Here is a 17,102-nt window from a genome sequence, read left to right as displayed (position 1 = left end):
TGCGTTCGACTGTGTAGAATAGTGCTAAATGTTCGAAATTCTGAGTGAAGTAGGGGTAACACACAGGGAGAGATTGATCATATACAACGTGTACAAGAGCCGCGAGAGAATAATAAGAATGGAAGGCAAAGAACGAACTACTCGTTTTGAACAGGATGTAAGGCAGGCCTGAATCTTTCACCTCTACTGTTCAATCTGTACATCGAAGAAGCAATGACAGGAATTAAAGAAAGTTTCTGGAGTGGAATTAAAATTAAGGGTGAAAGGGTATCTACTAAACGATTCGCTGATGACATTGCTATCCTTAATGAAAGTGAAGTAGAATTGTATTATCTGCTGAATGGAACTGTCTAATGTGCATAGAACGTGGATTGTGAGTAAATCGAAGAAAGATGAATGTAGTGACAAGTAACAGAAATGAAAACAACGAGGTAATTAACATAAGGATTGATGCTGAATAAGTAGATGAAGTTAAAAAATTCTGCTACCCAGGCAGCAAAGGTCCCAGAGAAGTCTATTAGTATCATAGGTCTTAATTTGAGGAAGACATTCTGAGAATGTACGTTTGGAGCATAGCATTGTCTGATAGTGAAATACGGAGCTTGGTAAAACCGGATAAAAGAAGAGAATCGAGGCATTTGAGATGTGATACTACAAATGATTTTTTAGCTTTAGGTGGACTGATAAGGTAAGGAACGTGGAGGTTCTGTGTAGAATCGAAGAAGCAAGGAATATGCGGAAAACACTGACAAGAAGAAGGTACAGAATGACAGGATGTCTGTTAAGACATCAAAGAATAACTCCATGGTTGCAGAGGAGACAAGAGTACATCCAGCAAATAATTGAGGACGTAGGTTGCAAGTGCCACTGTGAGATACAGGAGTTTGCACAGGAGAGGAATTCGTAATAGAAAGAAGGTCCACATTTACCAATCCAGTGCCTATCTCACCAAAAGTAACAATAATCAATTTCCACTCTAGCACTGTAATACTGTGTCCAGTTATTTTTTTGAATCTGTCCATATACACTTCTTGCGTTACTAAAATCAGTAACTTTTATATCTATTCCATGTAATGTTAACGTATTTTGTGGAAAATACACACCCCATGAGCGTGTGTACGCGCTGCGTCGTCAGTGATTCATAAAGCGCGCGTGCAGCTGTGGAAGAGTCGTATTATCTTTGTTGTACACTTTGCATCTCGTGACGTAGTGGGGAAAAGAGAGTGGGAATCGTCGGCTTGCTCTTCAGTTTGCAGACCGACGAATTGGAGAAGTGCACTGTTAGTGCTTTCAGTCACGCGTCAACTATCCATTCCCCACCCATGTCCACTACAGCCCATCACACCGATAGAACACAATCTATCCCATACTACGATTCTAACGCACTTAGATGTGGCTCACTTATTACATTAAATTTGTTGACATTAAATGTATTCACAATTGCGAAAAAGTACACCCATCATCTATAGAATGGAATGACGACAGTTAAAATTTGTGCTGGTCCGAGTTTCGAACCCAGATTTCCCGCTTACTGCGAGTATTCGGGTTATCATTCGGTTATCCATGCAGGACTCACGGGCAGACCCAAACTTCGATATGTCGTCAGCCCTGTTTCTAGAACCAGTGCTCGTACGTCCATTATGTACGTATATTCCGGTACAGGTGGGACATTTTACTCGACAGTCGCTTGCCCAGTGTCGGCAGATAAATACGATTTTTTGTGAAGTGCATTAAATATAACCATCATCTGCGGAATAGAATGACAGAAATAAATATTTGTGCCGGGCCGGGACTCGAACTCCGATATGCCGCTCTCGATAAGCGGGATATCCGAGCTCAAGTTTCATTGCAGTCATTCTATTCTACAGCTGATCGTTGTCCGTATTCGCAATTGCGAATATGTTTAACGTATTTCATAATGCCCAAAGGCGCATTGCACCACCATTCGGAATAACACAGGCACTGCAATATGGTATTTAATATTCGTTCGTAACACACTTAATTTAGCAATTTTATTTTAACGTAGTTTAATTTTGTCTAGAAAACATTTTCTCTATAAGTCACGGTTTTCGAGATATTGAAGGGAAAAGAAACCCAGTAAGAACTGACCTTTAAGTGAATCGCCCATCCTCCCTTTCAGACCCCATCGGTCAGGATGTTCGGCATATTGTTCGTGACACTCCCTTCTACCACTGTACAAACATTTGCTGCTAAACGACTTTTTTCCTCTAAAAGACCTGTTTCGGTCTTCATTGACTGGGTTGTATAGTCTGTCGCTAAAATGAAGAGCAGGCCTCTCTCCACCCAACTACGTCTCAGAAAGCTGCTACAGGCTGTTTCACAAAGCTGATACATCCCTTCCGCAGAGCCTTTTATAAAGAGTGGTTACGCAGTTTTCAGACGCTGAGAGTGTTTCTCACTGTAAGTGATAACGCTATACTGATACGAATATCTAATACAACTAACGGAATAAACTTACATCAAGAAAATCTACGCAAATCACCGAACCCTGGATTGCACTACTAGACGGTAAACCGGTTAATCGTTCTGTTCGGTAGGGTGGTGGGGCGGGGGGTAACTATTCTTCATCGATGAGCTAATCGATCGTGAGTTTACCGACAGACTATAGTTCTCCAGGTTGTATCAGGACGCTAAATGCATTCCACGCACGGAAAAATCCTTGAAATTACCGGTAATCGAACTGGGAATTCCTTATGGCTGTGAGACGCACCGAGCTACGGAGGTACACTGTATTTCTTGGTGCCCTGATTAATTACTTTCATGCTACAAGCAGGCTGCAACGTAACCGTACCATCAAGTCTGTTGCCACTGTCAACCTGGAGATAAGCAATCTCTATTACGCAATTATGTAAATACTGATTGTGTCAGTTACTACGTAGTAACGGCATAGCGCTTTTCTTCGACCACCGTTTAATTACACTGTCCACGAACGATGAAGACCTCTTTTTCATAATGTCATGTACGTATGCTGTCGATTTAAGAAGGATTTTAATCGTGTGTGAAGCCATAGTGTCAACAACACTAATCAGGAATATCTTATCATCTGAAGACGGCTAGATTGTTAGCCGAAACTAGTAAGCAATCCAAATAAAGAAGATTTCTTGTGTGATATTGTCTTTATGGGTTTTCAGTTCCTAACGAAGAGGAAAAACTATGCATAATACCTATACCATTTCCAGGACATATCGTGATGTTTTTGTATTATGAGCGTGCGTATGTTAACTACTGAGGTCATAGTGCCACGTGTACTTTCATTTTTCAGTCCGAAGCCGATTGCCAACGCATATTCCATGCAGAAGAAATTGATTTCTTTTTCTTTTTTTAAGCGAAAGACAAATACTCACACTGTATATCTGTTTCAATAAATGATACTTGCCATTGATGTTTTATTTGCACAGCATACAGTAAGAGCAGTAAAGGGGTGCCGGGTGAAGGAAAAATTAGCTGCCCATCACAGAGTACATTTGGTACCTCCGTATCGGTACAACGCTTACGCTTTTCAGTGGCTAATAGAATCAAATAACTTAATATGGCAAGCGGATTGCGTGGTTACGTATTATCCGTAAATTGCCATCGAAAATGGATTTAAATTACATTCCTCCGCACGCACGAACCAGGCGAATTATCTCAATTTTGTCCAGTAATTATGTTTGGAGGCTTTTCAGGTGAATACAAAAACAAAAAAAAAAAAAACAAAAAAAAAATGAGTGAGAGGACTACTTTGGCTTTAGTCGAGTACCCCGCAGCTCTTAATATTGTTTTGCGTACTACACAACAATTTGGAGTGTAAATCGGCAATTTGTTCGAGCTTGTTTGTGACACTGAGTACTGAATATGCTATAACCGAATCATTTCATTATAGCTTCACGTGGAAGCCTCTAGTACGTTACTGGTAGGCTGAATTCAAAATTGTGGTTGGTGAACGAAACCATTCCATAAGGAAAAAAATGAGTGTTACTTAAGTAAGTTTGACATAATCGTATACTTTCAATGGGATTAATGACAATAACATAAAATACTTATCGAAACGATCTCTGTAGGAGAGCTTTTTTTTCCTCCTTGTTCTTACGCTCAGTTGCCCTATCTAGTAACGTGGATGTTATTCACTGATTTACCAACATACATCTTATGTTCTTGTCCTTCTTACTGTCAATGTTTTCCATCTTTCTCTTTCCTGTTTCCGAATCTGCGTCGATTCTCCCATTCCTTAACAGTCCACCAAATTTTCCACGTCGTTCCGTAGCACCACGTCTCCGACCCCGCGGTTTTCTTCTTTTTCGATTTGTCCGTGGTCCGTGACTCGCTTCCATACAGTGCTGTGTTCCTGATGCACATTCTCAGAAATTGCTTCCTGTAGTTACGGCCAAGGTTTGATGTCTCACTCATCGGCGGTGGCTGAAAAGGGGAAAAACATCCTCCCGTTTGCCGTTCGCTATAATGTATGGCAGCGGAAACAACAAGAAAATTTCAGCTGGTACCTCACGCAGAAGGCTTTGAACAAAGCAACTACTAACTACGAGTTAACTGTCACGTGCTACACACAATAACGATATCCATGTATTAGTCACGATTTACATGTGTCAGTCGGTTCAAAATGGTATGATTCTTAAAATAATTCTCGGATCTTATTTTTCTGCGCGGTCTGCAAACTCTCTGTAGGTCCCCAGTGCGGCACGCTTTAGTACACCAACTTCGTCGATTAAGACAATAAATTCGTGTTTAAATTTTCGATCTACCATCTCAGTTTGGGTTTCCGTGGTTCTGTAAAACCATTTAAGGAAAATAGTGAGATGGTACCTTCCATAATCCCAACGAGTTCTCCATATCGTCTTTTCAAATGTTCAAATGTGTGTGAAATCTTATGGGACTTAACTGCTAAGGTCATCAGTCTCTAAAATTACAGCCGGCTGGGGCGGCCGAGCGGTTCTAGGCGCTACAGTTTGGAACGGCGTGACCGCTACGTTCACAGGTTCGAATACTGCCTCGGGCATGGATGTGTGTGATGTCCTTAGGTTAGTTAGATTCAAGTAGTTCTAGGTTCTAGGCGACTGATGACCTCAGAAGTTAAGTCCCATTGTGCTCAGAGCCATTTTGAACCTAAGCTTATACACTACTTAACCTTACTGGAATCTCCGCCGGGACCAACCGCCCAGTCCATGCGTCTCGTCTTCCATCAGACGTTAAACTTCGTTACGCTCCATTTTAGAAACATGAACTAGCTTCACACTGGTGCATCTGGCTAAAAGATGATAATCTATACTGTGGTGCCAGCATATTAAATTCTTATTTTTCTGCTCAATAGTAATGTGGGTGTTTTCGTTACTTACTTGTGTAGTAAGAGTTGTTTGTTTCATAATGTTGCGCGGGAGACGGGTTGTATGTATATACTGAAGGAAAATTCCAACAGCAATTAATAATTAATGTAGACTAGAGAAATTTCGGGAATACATTCGTCTAGAAAACATACGTAAGTGATTAACGTTGCGAGATTACAGGTTAATTCAAGCGCGATATAAGCCATATGTGAAGTACTGGTTTGTCAATAACCGGTGAAACCGACAGAATTTTGAATGCAAGCGTGTAAAAGTGCATCCATTGTTTTGTTCTGTTTTGTACTGGTGCTTGATGTCAGTTTGTCGGGTGGAGTTGATTGCCTATAGCACTTGGTCGGTCAATACACGGACGGTTTCGCCAGGTATGCCCTTGTTGACTATGCTAGTTGGCCTTCAGTCTACTCCTTCCGTTGTTTTCATGTATTATTTTCTTTCATATTTTAGCCAAAAGTTAACTATCAAATACTTTTACAATCTTGACAGCAATGATGGATGGTAATTTCATATAAGCAGTTGCACCCAACTTCGACATTACAGTTACCTACCAACATAGTCGGGAATGAGTGAGTAAAACTTTTCTTGCTGGTAAAAATGTGACACAAGCGTACACCGAATTGTCCTCGTTGCCCTCATAACATTATGATGTACCAGGTAGGACTTAACAACGCATATCAGTGACCTAACGGAATAATTACGGGACTGAAATAAACCTGTTAAGCAGATGTAGCAGGCCTGAGACTGTAGTCCACTCGTAATAAACGGGTCCGTTTCAGTCGTTATGAACGAAGTCTCACAGGAAAGCCTCTCCTCAGATCAATACAAATACTCTGAGCAGCCGACTTTTATTCAGTTCTTCAGTAGGGGTGAATGCTATCCAAGTCGTTCACATTCCATTCTCTCATTCTATTGTGTCTTGAGTGAGCTACTTCCAGTATTGTTTCACTGTGCCAGTCAGACTCTCACAGCCTGGTATAATGACAGCAGTTTCGTAACTGCAGGTGAGTGGCATGAGAGTCAAGGACTGCAGCTGCTACTGATGAGGCATCTGTGTGTCAACGATCACCGTTCCAGTTCAGGGCAACAACTGCTCTGATATTTCTGCTTCATATGGATCAGAGGGCCTGCCTAAGCAATGGGCCAGTATCAGCATACACCTTGACATCAGACTTCACAGGATGTGAATAACAGTCCATCTCAAGGGACAACACAGGAAGTGACCAGAGACGGACCACAATCACGCCCTCTTTGCAGTGATCTGCTCGGAAGCGCCTACAGATTTGCATATGGGCAGATCACGAGTCGCTAGCCGATGCTTCGGCTGACACAGCGACCTCCAGCAGCCTTCAGATTCCACTTCAGCCCATGTCGTCGCCGAGGCTACAGCTGCGAGAGTAATAATTCATCTGGTTCCACTGGCGCCTCGCGGCACCCAAGGATCATCTGGCAACATAGCGTGACCAAACAGTAGGAGTTCCAGCCCAGGAGTGCGTCATATATTAAACTAATCATGTTACACGTCAATATTAAAATGTACAGGGTGATTATAATTAAAGTTAAACTTTCAAGCCGCTGTAGAAATAACACCACTGGTCAGAATGACGTCAAATTTGACTGTAATATTAGCAGAGAAGGGGGAAAACGTATGGCAGAAGAAAACTAAGTAGTTACAAAATGTAGCAATAGATGGCTCTATAAGCATCTTAATTTAATGGTGGTCGATTACGACTGACATATGAATCATACAACATTGCCTAAGGTGTACGTTTGGCGTTAAACAAACTGTAAATACTTAGTGTGCGTGGGTGTACAGGTGTGATACTGTTAGTTACGTAAGCCCATCCACGACGGCTAGGCCGTATCACATCGGATGGGGAAAATCGGTTTTTAATGGTCCTGAGGCCAAAAATAGCTTAAAAAGCATTTAAAAAATCAAATCGGATTATTAATTTCCGTTTGCCTGGCGGAAAACATGTTTAATATGCTGCCCAACGTTTTCTGCAACAAGTTGAAACCGAGAAACATCATGTTCCACAAATGATGGAAGTGTTTCCGGGGTAACGTTCAGAATGTGTTGCGCAATGCGTGCCTTTAATGCAGCTAAGTTTGCTGTCAGAACACTGAACACAACATATTTCAGATAACCCCACAGCAAGAAGTCACACAGATTAAGATCAGGTGATCGGGAAGGCCAGACTGTAAGGGAAATGCCGGCTAATAGTTCTAGCATTTCCGAAATGGCGCTTCAGCAGCTGCTTAACTGGATTTGCAATGTGCGGAGGTGCGCGCATCTTGCGTAAAAATTATCCCATCCACACATTCATGCTGTTGGAGAGTTGGAATGACGTGCTTGCGTAAAAGACACTCATAGCGCTTACCAGTGACGGTACAGGTAACAGGAATGGAAGCACCTCTCTTTTCGAAAAAATATGGCCATATAATAAATGATGCAGTAAACCCGAACCACACCGTGCATTTTTCAGTATGAAATGGCACGGGTTGATTTGTGTGTAGATTTCCGTTTCCCATATTCGGGGGTTCTGTGAATTGGCATGTTCTTTCATATGGGAATGGGCTGCGTCTTCCACGTCCAATCATTGTCCACTTCAATGCGAGTAAGAAATTCTGAAGCAAACTTCTCTCTAGGTGGCAGGTCAACATGAAGAAAGACGTACAAATAGATAATTTTGAATGGATAGCAGAATAAGAATGTTTCGTAGGATTTTACGCACCGTTCTCACTGGTATGTCCAATGTTCTGGTAATACTCCGTGCGCTACACCGTTTGCACACCACCACTCGACTCATCCTGCACTGTTGTGGCCACTGCTTCCTCTGACGTCGAATCAATTCGTTTCCTCCATCTACCACGTTACACACCAAAATAACCCGTCGTTTCGAATTTCCGAATCATTTCCGCCAGATCCACTGCAGTCTTCGGACCAACGCCTTTTCTCAAACCCTGCAGGTCAGGAACTTCTGCAGAGCGACGTGTGCACAGTCATCATTCTTGTAATACAGCTTTACAAGCAGAGCGCCATCCTGCACTGAGACAGTCATAGCGAAGTCGCAGACGCAAAAGGAGGAAAAGCCGTATACGCGGCGTGTTTATGCCAACTTGAATGGGTCGTGCGCATGACAGATGTTTTCATTTACGTATTCTGACACATGCAGCGCCGTCTACTGATCAATTTTCACACTATATTTTCTTCTGCCGAACGTTTTCCCCCTTCTCCGATAGTATTCCTTTGGAATTTGACGTCATTCTGACCAGTGGGGTTATTTCTATAGCAACTTGAAACTTTAATTATAATCACCCTGTATGTTAATTGACATTTAGGTTTTTTGTGATGGAGACATTTTGTGATGGAAACATATTGACATGTTAGTTGACGGACAACGGGCCAAACTAGCAAACTGACATAGTTTTTAGTAAGATGGTAATCTAAAAACGAATGTGTCAGTATCTACAAATAACAGTCAGTACATCTTGTCTTGATTACATAAGGTATTGCAATGCAACCAAGTTTTCTGAAGTAACAATAATTTTACAGCTATGAATCCTCACATAGTTGTCTGATAATCACCGGTTGCATACATCATCATTTTCTCCAATAAGAATATGCTATCTACATTTTCCTCTGTTTTAGCAGAGAGAGCAATCTCACGGACATTACTGACCTGATTCCCATATTCCCGTGCCGTAAGATTAATGTTTGTTTTCAGCTCCAATTATACTTAATTTACGGATTATTTATTATATTTTTTCGTTCCAAGCTTTAGTAAAATATCATGATAGATAAATGATCACGAAATAAATGTAAACAAGTTAAACTCATGGATGAAAAGAGATAAGAAACATTGGCGAAACATCTTATAATTGCCAGTTACCCCACTGACGGCAAGGAAAATAAATACCATGTTTCCCGCATAAGGAGCAATTACCTCTTTTGCTGAAAGTTTTTATTGCGATACGCACTTTCTTTGGCACGAAAAATTTTGCACTTCCTTGGACTAGACTCGAATTTCCAGTAGACAAATATTTCTTTAATATAATTACTTCTTTTTCAAAGGACGACCGTGTTGAATAATACTGATGTTGAAACTTCCTGGCAGATTAAAACTGTGTGCCCGACCGAGACTCGAACTCGGGATCTTTGCCTTTCGCGGGCAAGTGCTCTACCATCTGAGCTACTGAAGCACGACTCACGCGCGGTACTCAGAGCTTTACTTCTGCCAGTATCTCGTCTCGTCTCGTCTCCTACGCTGTCGCACTGTGTAACAAACGATCAACAGCTCTTAACTGTGTGTGTGTGTGTGTGTGTGTGTGTGTGTGCGTGTGTGCCTGAATGAAGGAAATCGTGGCGCATCGCAAGTGTTCCACACAACTCCTTCTAAGATAAGAAAGCCAGCTATCCACAAAGAGGGTAGACACTAGTTACAAAATGTACTTCCCCAGCATTACCCCTCTTCATGGCTGCTCTTGCTTAAACTACACGCTGCAACCCCATTTAAAAACAACGAAGTAAAAAGGTGTGCACTATAGTTACTGTTCGTAAATAATTTTATTGCTGCACTCCCTACTTCTGAACTGGCAGAAGTTGAAAGATTTCAGACTGTTAATGCATTGTGTCTGACAACAACCATTAACAGTAACATCAATAATAATATTGCGCAAAACAGTATGTAGCTAATTCTCTGTTGTGTTGTCAATTAATTCACTTGTCTGTTTCGAAGCGAGTAATGAATCAATTTCTGGACTACTGCGAGTACCAACTACGACTTGAGAAGACATTTTGTTGGAATATTCAGTATCTGTCACTTTGATCATCAGCGATATACAAGACAAAGCACAACATGTGTGTGCAGTTGGTGGGGTGGAAACTGGTAGACCTGCCTAATATCGTGTAGGGCCTACGCGAGCAGGCAGACGTGCCGCAACACGACGAGGCATTCACTCGACTAATATTTGAAGTAGTGCTGGGGGGAACTAACGCCATGAATCCTACGGTGCTGTCCTTAAATTCGGAAGAGTACGAGGAGGCGGAGATCTCTTCTGAGCATATATGCTCAATAATGTTCATGTCTGGGGAGTCTGGCGGCCAGCGGAAACTCAAAAGAGTGCTCCTGGAACCACTCTGTAGCTATTCTGCACGTGTGGGGTATCGCATTGTCTTGTTGGAATTGCCCAAGTCCGTCGGAATACACAATGGACATGAATGGAGGCAAGTGATAAGACATGATGCTTGCGTACGTGACAACTGTCAGAGTCAGATCTAGACGTATCGGAGGTTCCATATCAATCCAGCTGCACACGCCCCACACGATTATAGTGCCTCCAACATGTAACACCGCTTCCTTTGGACGCAAAGATGGAAATTCAAAAATAGTAACCAAAACCCAATACAAGACCCAAACCCAAGACCCAAATTTCAGAAAAAAAAGGAAACAAAGTCGCACTGTGACAGCATCACTCGAATAGTAGCAAGTATATTGAAGAGAACAATGTAAAATGAAATAGAAAAGTAATTCAGTATAAAGTAACTTAGTATTTTTGCAAAAGAAAGTGAAATAGAATCCCTTTTGTATCATATTAAAGTAAAAGTAGATCGCAAAGTAGTGTACTTACCGATCACGGAGTCGAACATGTGACCTCAAAGAATACTCTTTGCGAGTACTCTCTGAGGACACGGCGGAATACAGAAGAGAAAGTTATGCACTGATAAAGTGCTTCGAGCGCTTGCCTGATCGTGTCGTAACTTAACGTGTGCTCTTGTACGTGGGCGATACGAAATTGTTTTTACATAATGAACATTTGCGAATTGCTAGAAATCATTAAGCTCGAAATAGGTAGATAAGCAACTTTGAGTATATCATTAGGTAAAGTCAATATAGGAAAAGAACCGAAATTTGTCTTAAATTGATCATTATCGATGAAAGACTGAATTTTGTCCCAAAATGATACGGTTTTAATAATTTAACGAAAAAGGAAGTGAATATTAGTATCTATTTGTGGGAAAATAGATTTAGTTAAAGCAACTGTTGAAATTTGGTTCATGTTGCAAACCCTTTGACTGAAATTTACCTAACCAATTCCACCCAGCTTAGTGAAAGGTTACATCTTTAAGACAATGATAGGATGTGCTTAGACTATAAGAAACCAGCATAACGTTAATTTACCGTGTTTGACATTTATTTCAAACCAAATAATATTACATGCTTACGATACATTTTATCAGTGCAACGATAAAGATTGATAACAGAGCGCTATATATATATATATATATATATATATATATAAGTATATATTCTTTGCCGCTCTAAAAATGTTATCGTACTGGTTCAGACTATTTTAAGTTACGTAAACTAAAAACTTAAGTGGAGAAACTATTGCTGTATATAGATTGTAACCATGATTAAATCAATAGTAGCAGTTTGTATGCATCTACGGGCAGCTGTGCGTGTGGTTATTTGAGCTGACCGGTACAATTAATACGCAGTCGGCGTGAATGTAGTGCAGCAGGACAGACTTCTTTTGTAACGTTCCTTATCAGACAGTATCCAGACATCCTACTACTAGCTGGTTGGAGGACGAACTTCATAAACGAACATATTCAATAGAAGGAGCAGTTACAAAAAAATGTCGCCCAACGTGGGGCCAGATTCCATTGAGAAACTAGGACACCACGTTTAGGACATAAGTTGCAAAACGTATAGCGGGGTCAGATTCCATTAGAACTTCAACTAGGTGTCACCTTGAACCACACACACACACACACACACACACACACACACACACACACACACACATACACACACACACGACAACGCAGAGCTTTGGGTCGACGTCGGGGAACGCGGTGGAGGCAGAGCTACGACGACTCGCGACTTCGACAACGCGGAAGCCGCCGACTGTTGCGAGCGACGACTTCCGACGCCATGAGGACTGGGGGTGTTGTTGTTGCCAAAGCTGACTGCACATCCACCGCCTCAGCTCAACAAAACACTAGCAAGTAATAAACTGTACAACTCTGGCTAGTGAGTTCTAGTTAAATTTTCTTCATCGTGGTCCAACACCGAAAAACTTGTACCATTATTCGTGTAAAAAAGTGGGTTACGGACGGAAAAGACCCACCGTGGTTTAACAGCGGAAGTCGGAGAATGCTCAGGAAGCAAAGACAGTTGCACTCGCGGTACAAGAAAGATCGGGAGAATGAGGACAGGCGAAAGTTAGTAGAGATTCGTGCTGCTGTAAAAAGAGCGATGCGCGAATCATCCAACCACTACCACCGTCATACCTTAGCAAAAGATCTTGCTGAAAACCCGAGGAATTTCTGGTCTTACGTAAAATCGGTAAGCGGGTCGAAGGCTTCCATCCAGTCATTCCCTATTAAGTCTGGCCTGGCAACGGAAGACAGCAAAAGAAAAGCTGAAATTTTAAATTTAGCATTTGAGAAATCTTTCACTCAGGGTGATCGTACAAACATACCGCCGTTTGAGTCTCGTACAGATTCCCGTATGGAGGACATAGTGATAAGACATCCCTGGGTTTGTGAAGCAGCTGAATGGGTTGAACTGTTCTAGGCGCTACAGTCTGGAACCGCGCGACCGCTATGGTCGCAGGTTCGAATCCTGCTTCGGGCATGGATGTGTGTAATGTCCTTAGGTTAGTTAGGATTAAGTAGTTCTAGGGGACTGATGACCTGAGAAGTTAAGTCCCATAGTGCTCGGAGCCATTTGAACCATTTGAATGGGTTGAAAATAAATAAATTTCCAGGTCCTGATGGGACTCCAAATCGGTTTTACAGAGGGTACTCTACTGCATTGGCTCCTTACTTAGCTTGCATTTATCGCGAATCTCTTGCCCAATGTAAAGTCCCGAGCGACTGGAAAAAAGCGCAGGTGACGCCTGTATATAAGAAGGGCAGAAGATCGGATCCTCAAAATTGCAGACCAAGATCCTTAACATCAGTTTGTTGGAGGATTCTCGAACATATTCCGAGTTCGAATATAATGAATTTCCTTGAGACACAGGTTGCTGTCCATACATCAGCACGGCTTTAGAAAGCATCGCTCCTGTGAAACGCAACTCGCCCTTTTTTCACATGATATCTTGCGAAGCATGGATGAAGGGTATCAGACGGATGCCATATTCCTTGACTTCCGGAAAGCGTTTGGCTCGGTACCCCGCTGCAGACTCCTAAATAAGTTACGAGCATATGGGGTTGGTTCCCAAATATGTGAGTGGCTCGAAGACTTCTTAAGGAATAGAACCCAGTACGTTGTCCTTGATGGTGAGTGTTCATCGGAGGTGAGGGTATCATCTAGAGTGCCCCAGGGAAGTGTGGTAGGTCTGCTGTTGTTTTCTATCTTCGTAAAAGATCTCTTGGATAGTGTGGACAGCAATGTGCGGCTGTTTGCTGATGATGCTGTGGTGTACGGGAAGGTGCCGTCGTTGAGTGACTTTAGGAGGATACAAGATGACTTGGACAGGATTTGTGATTGGTGTAAAGAATGGCAGCTAACTCTAAACATAGATAAATATAAATTAATGCAGATGAGTAGGAAAAAGAATCCCGTAATGTTTGAATACTTCATTAGTAGTGTAGCGCTTGACATAAGTCACGTAGTTTAAATATTTGGGCGTAACATTGCAGAACCATATGAAGTGGGACAAGCATGTAATGGCAGTTGTGGGGAAGACGGATAGTCGTCTTCGGTTCATTGGTAGAATTTTGGGAAGATGTGGTTCATCTGTAAAGGAGACTGCTTATAAAACACTAATACGACCTATTCTTGAGTACTGCTCGAGCGTTTGGGATCCTTATCAGGTCGGATTGAGGGAGGACATAGAAGCAATTCAGAGGCGGGCTGCTAGATTTGTTACTGGTAGGTTTGATCATCACGCGAGTGTTACGGAAATGCTTCAGGAACTCGGGTGCGTGTCTCTGGAGGAAAGGGGGCGTCCTTTTCGTGAAGCGCTACTGAGGAAATGTAGAGAACCAGCATTTGAGGCTGACTGCAGTGCAATTTTACTGCAACCAACTTATATTTCGCGGAAAGACCACAAAGATAAGAGAGATTAGGGCTCGTGCAGAGGCATATAGGCAGTCATTTTTCCCTCGATCTGTTTGGGAGTGGAACAGGGAGAAAAGATGCTAGTTGTGGTACGAGGTACCCTCCGCCACGCACCCTATGGTGGATTGCGGAGTATGTATGTAGATGTAGACGTAGATGTACATGCGTAACATTGTGTGTGTACAACCAGAAAGACAATTTCGTACTGAGTGTGCAGAGAGATTTATTAAATTGTTAATTGGTATAACGTTTAAAAATGTCAAACAGGATATGAGAGGGTAAATTAGAACACGAAAATGACAAACCTGAAATCAGAAAAGAATCGGTAGAGGAAATAAGTCAAACTATAGAGAACATTCTTTCTCTTCCACAGATAATGAACCAAGAGAAATAATGGATGACCCGAAAGTGTTTGCGACTTCCGAATATGAGAGAGAAAAAATTCCGGATGTCGAGGATGCTCAAGTGACAGTAATTAATGATCAAAGAGATACTTCTGGGTTGGCGAATGTTTCTTCCATGCAGATCTTTGATATGAACGTGTTGTTCAATTTTATGTCCCGTATGTAAGAACGTGATTCACGTCAAGCAGAAAGAGATAAGGCATAGAGACTTGAAATGGTGACACGTGATAAAGGGAGAGATGAATATCTGGCACAGAAAGAGAGGAATGTTTTAGAAAGAGTGAAGAGGAAAATAGGAAATTTAAACAGGAAATGTTAGAATTACAACCAGCTTGAACAGCTCCCAGCTGACATGCTGGGTACATAGATTGATGAGGATGTCTCCATACCTGTACACGTCCATCCGCTCGATACAATTGGAAACGGGAGTCGTCCGACCAGGCAACATGTTTCCAGTTATCAGCAGTCCATTGTCGGTGTAGGCGGGACCAGGAGAGGCGTAAAACTTTGTGTCATGGACTCATCAAGGGTACACGATTGGGTCTCCGGCTCCGAAAGCCCATATCGTTGCGTTTCGTTGAATGGATCGGACACTGACACTTGTTGATGACCCAGCATTGAGATCTGCAGCAATTTGCGGAAGGGTTGCACTTCTGTTGCGTTGAGCTATACTCTTCAGACGTCTTTGGCCCTGTGTTGCAGGATCTCTTTCAGGTCGCGGCGATGTCGGAAATTTGATGTTTTGCCAGATTTCTGATATCCACGGTACACTCGCGAAATGATCGTACTCGAAAATCCCCACTTTATCGCTATTTCGGAGATGCTGTGTCCGATCTACCGTGCACCGTTTATAACACCACGTTCAAACTCAGTTAAATGTTGAGAATTTGCCGTTGTAGCAGCACTAACCGATCTAACAACTGCGCCAGACACTTGTTGTCCTACATAGGCGTTGCCGACTGCAACGCCATTCTGTTTGTTTTAAACACTGTATTTCAAACACTTTATTTCAATAGGCATGGCCATACCTGTTTCTTTCTATATATACACATACCTATAATTTAACTTTCAACACATCAGAGATAATTATGTTGAAGACGTTAAGCACTTTAAGCGTATAGGAACGACAAGATGGTACAGTATTTGCTGTGAATTATTTATATTTATCTGATGAAGAACAGAAAGAAAATAGCTAGATAAGTTTCAGTCGCAGCTGCTCATTATTAAAAATGCGATGGGTTGTACGATTCTGCCCCAACTGCAAAAGAATTGGGGTTTTATTTTTGTCTGAGATGTTAACCTTTTCTTCTCTGAAGAAGCGTCATTAGTTATGAGCGTCGTCTACATTTCTTTTGTTGACAGGTTAAAGTTTGCTTCTTTTGCCAAAGCACAGTATAATTTGTATAGAATAACCTTTCAAAAGGTACTGTGACAAAATCTTGAAGTAGTATGTCTTATGAAAAAAGAAATTATTGACCAAGCCTCCTGTATCGGTTTACGGTAATATAAGAGAGCGCGCCGCGGCCTTCTGTTTATGTGATGGTGGATACTCCCGAGTGGTTACCCGCCCAAATACTAGCCAGGCCCAGCGTTTCACTGCTTTGATGATCTGACGTGAACCACTGTATTCGACAACATAATACCGTCAGAGGTTGGGGTAGGGAGAGGGGGCAGAAGGGGCAGAGGGGCAGTGATGCACATACAACGTCAACTAGCTTGAGGAAAGAAATGTGTTGTTGTAGATGCAGGAAACAGACGTCAGTCGGCCACTATTCTAACAAGCATCCGGATGAAAGTATAAGCGGAAGGCCACATTACAGTTAGAACAAACGTTCCCACACACAAGGTTACAACAAAATTCGCTGCAGGAAAATGTAGATCGATGCGGATGTAACTGAATAACTCGTCAGTAAGAAACTGATACATACTTCGTCAATATTGCTCTATAATTACAGCTATATTAAACGTATTAAACGACTTGCTGTTTTCTATAAAATTTCAAAATCTCACAAAGAACTTAGTAATACGTAAATGAAACTTCCTGGCAGATTAAAACTGTGTGCCCGACCGAGACTCGAACTCGGGACCTTTGCCTTTCGCGGGCAAGTGCTCTACCAACTGAGATACCGAAGCACGACTCACAGCCGGTACTCACAGCTTTATTTCTGCCAGTACCTAGTCTCCTACCTTCCAAACTTTACAGAAGCTCTCCCGCTTCTTCGGTAGCTCAGTTGGTAGAGCACTTGCCCGCGAAAGGCAAAGGTCCCGAG

General features: G+C 42.1%; 1 protein-coding gene across 1 annotated transcript in view; it reads right to left on the bottom strand.

Moving 5' to 3' along the window:
• LOC126482161 (nephrin-like) overlaps positions 1-17,102 on the bottom strand; it is a 668,749-nt gene that overhangs the window by 599,833 nt on the left and 51,814 nt on the right. The window lies entirely within an intron of this gene.

This window comes from Schistocerca serialis, chromosome 5, assembly GCF_023864345.2.
Source record: "Schistocerca serialis cubense isolate TAMUIC-IGC-003099 chromosome 5, iqSchSeri2.2, whole genome shotgun sequence".
Taxonomy (NCBI): domain Eukaryota; kingdom Metazoa; phylum Arthropoda; class Insecta; order Orthoptera; family Acrididae; genus Schistocerca; species Schistocerca serialis.
The sequence above is the reverse complement of the archived record's forward strand: the minus strand, read 5'-3'. Positions and strand labels throughout refer to the sequence as shown.